Source organism: Rhagoletis pomonella, unplaced genomic scaffold (genome assembly GCF_013731165.1).
Source record: "Rhagoletis pomonella isolate Grant_MI unplaced genomic scaffold, Rhpom_1.0 Rhpom_scaffold_00007, whole genome shotgun sequence".
Classification (NCBI taxonomy): domain Eukaryota; kingdom Metazoa; phylum Arthropoda; class Insecta; order Diptera; family Tephritidae; genus Rhagoletis; species Rhagoletis pomonella.
Genome location: NW_023458561.1, coordinates 54,014,814 through 54,018,577, shown reverse-complemented (window position 1 = coordinate 54,018,577; position 3,764 = coordinate 54,014,814).

The following is a 3,764-nucleotide window of genomic DNA, read 5'->3' as shown; positions in this document are numbered from 1 at the left end:
ACCAACAAAATGCACAACTGCGTATGTGAGGTTGCATAAATTATTTTGTAGAGAGTAAAAACACTCATATTTCGAAATGGTTCTCTTTTATACAAAGAAATCGCATTTCAGGACGAATGGATAAGGCTTGAGCCAAGATCTTGTGTGAGCAAATCCAATTTTTGGCAAAAAATGTCAGTTACGCGGTTTTGCAGAACGACGACACGCGGTTTTGTACTTTAAGCGACGATATGTAAATACACAGTTTCTTCATGCTTTCTGAAACCTAGTCGTCTACCCCATTTTCGAAATCATGTAGCCGGCATAATTTTCTAGTTCATCATATTCCACATCTTTGAATGTACTGATAAAACCTTCTGCTTAAAAAAAAAGTGATCTAGTGATCAGGTAGCATGAATTTTATGAAATGTCATAATTTTATTAAAAGTCAAATGGTTAACAACAACAACGAATGTCATTAAATGAAACTCATGAACCAAAAAGACAAGGGCTGCGTTTCTTTATACATTCCGGATAATCCCATTTCACAGCCGGAATAAACAGAATGCCTTTGAAATATATGTTAACATATCATCAGGAACGTTCTAAAGAATAAGTAAACAAAAAAGTTTATTCCAAACGTTCAGAATGAATAAAGAAATGCAGCCAAGATCACGCGGGCAGGAGAGTAGCCCGTTAGAATCGCATTTAGGAAAAAAGTTGAACGATTTTGACATTAGCCGTTTGTTTACATTTCTTCGTTGTTTACAATTTGGTGGTGGCTTTTTACTGCAATTTTCTTCATTTTCGCTTGTGACAACGTGTGTACATGTAAGATAAAGAATAATTTAACACAACGGCATGATTTATAGAAGAATTTGCATAATAAAAATGATTTTTCATGCGTTCAACAATTTCGCGGTTTTCTCCGTTCTCTTTGTTGTTTACTTCTTACAACAAAGATGGCGTAGAGATTTCGGCAGCTAGAAAATAACTTTTTTCGTTCTTTCCTTCCCGCGTGATCCCGTTGTCTTTCGTTCATGAAATGAAACTACCTTCTTTTTTGTATCATGGCATATACTAATTTCGTTGTTGTGGCTCATGATTCAATAATACAAGGTTAGATAATTATTGACAGCTGCGGTTTGACACTCCCTTACAAAAGGTTGCATTTACGAAGGCCAGAGAAAGGGCAAGAATGCAATCCCTTGTTTCTAAAATGGTAGTAGAAAAGTACGCAAAGTAGGCAATTAGTAGTGAAGTTCCTTTCGTAAATTCTAATGTATTTGCAGGAAATCTGGCATTTTAAACGAAATGTTGAACGTAATATTGATATATCTACGTAAATTACGTAATTTATATGCTGAACTGCAAAATGACTCAAAATTAAAATAAGACTACTATGAGATTGATGTAAACGTCCATTGCTTATGTTTTCATCAGTTAAATATGCTTCATATGCATATACAAATAAACATATTGCACAAAAGCTTATACTTTTATTTCACACCAAAGCTACACTGTTTCCATGTAAATTTGCAAAGAAGCAACACGGTGCCACTGCTAAGGGAGCGGTGCGAGAGAGACAACTGTCAGTTTATCGAACCTTGTATTATTGAATCATGGTTGTGGCTGTTAATTTGGTCTAGGGATGCGAACCATGCATCGATGTTTTCTAAACATCGATGTTTTGCTGGACAATACATCGACTAGAAAAGTGAAAAACATCGACATCGTTCATTCACTTCTTTCGTATTAATACGATGTTTCCACATTTCGTAATTCGCTCATTAGTAATTCGTTTGGCAGCTCTAGTTCTTGTTCTTGTTCTGCGCTATTTATTATTATTTTTGTGTACAACAAATTTCGAAGATGGAGCTAAAAATTAAGTTATCAACAATTTTAATTTATATAGAGAATATTTTATTAATATTATTCTATAACTAGAAAAAGTGGCAGCAATTGGGATCAGGCCGGTGAAAACTTCGATATATTTCCGATAAATATTAGAGAAGGCACCGATTCGTTCGTCATTCGCATGGTAATTCGATCTGAATTACCTACAAATGAGGTAATTCGCTCTCAAAATTTTGTATGGCGAATTACGTAATTCGGAAGGTAATTGACGAATGGGAGAGCGAATTACGAATAAGAGAACGAATTACGAAACGTGGAAATGCCGTATAAAGGGCGTTTCCACGTCAACGGAATCACGTGGTTCGCTCTGTCAATTACGAACGGCGAATCCACCTGTTTATACGACACATTCGTGATTCACTTTGCATCTCTGCTTCTTGTTCTTTGCTTTTGTGTATTGTTTATTGTGCATTTCAACGGTGGAGAAAAAATGTGTAAGGGCCTGAGCACACTAGCCTGCTCAGTCGGACTGAGCAGTCCACCACTCGAACACACACTGGACTGGGCAGTCGGCCGAAACCAGGTTTCAGTTTTGTATACATGAACTACGCATGATTGTGTTAGTGCATGCGGCACATGCAAACCAAACGGAATAGAAAACATGTTGTTGCGATTTTCGCGGACTGAAATGAACGAGGGACTCAGCGAACTGAGCAGTCCAGTGTGCGGATGCCCTAGTGGTTAATTAGCTAAATCAATAGTTTTAACGAATCTAGCTATTTTTTCAATGCTTGTGCTGGTGGGCATCAGTGTGACCGCTTGTGCAAAATTGTAGCAGAAAAAAGACTTAAAATGTATCAATATGTATCACATTATTTTCATTTAAGTATCAAAGCATCAATATGGAATAAAACCAATAATTTTTATGAAAAACCATTTTCCAAAACAATTTAATATTTGTTGCACGGAAAAGTTGAGATTATTTTCCGAAAGCGATTTACGTAATTTCACTTGCAGTTACACCTTGCAATTTTTATTGCCGAAAGTGATTTCTGCAAATCAGCAAAAAGGACTTTCTGACTCTTTACATAGGTAAGTAGACTTTCGATTTCGCATTTTGAGAGCAAAATGCGTAGAAAAAGAGCTAGCATTGCCACGTTTAACCACACCTTTAGTCTGGTAAACTATGTATGTTTACCAGCAGCTGATTCGAAGCTTTTTCCTATTAAAAAAATTATATTGTAACAAAAAATTGAAGGCATTTTATTTACTAAAATGCGTTATGCCTTTCGGCAGCGGGCGGATTCAAAATTGGATGAATATCGTACAGCTGATTGCAGTTTACCAACTACCAGAAAAATTATCAAGCTTCCACCACGTTAAATCGGTAACCGGTAAACCAATACTAAAATAATTTTACACAAAAAAACATACATGGGGGAAAATTTACCGCAAAACTCCACAGGCAAACACCGATGGCCTACCAACTGTCATTTTGACGAGCAGTATGATTGAGAGTTTTTGTGTGTGGGCACTTTGATATCTTCATCCGTATAAGCATTTGTCGCATGTCGCCGCCAGACAACATTCTCTCCATTTCGGTGTTTAAAAACATTTCAATCTTAAAAAACCACTTGCTGAATAACTCCTTGAAACATTTTCATAAAAATAATTCAATAGAGAACAGATTCTTATTTTGATTTAAAATTAATATTTCATCGATGTTACCACCAGCACGCTTTCTTTCAAGTGAAAATATGGCTGTCAAACTATCAAATTTCCTGCAATAGATGTCAAGCAATAAGCGCTGACATATATTGCAGCCCATAAGAAATAGGCGGTATCCATTGGAAATATATTTTGTGGTTATCACAACATTCGGCTTTTTCTAAAAATTCAGATAAAAAAGTTCAAAATTAAGATAAAAA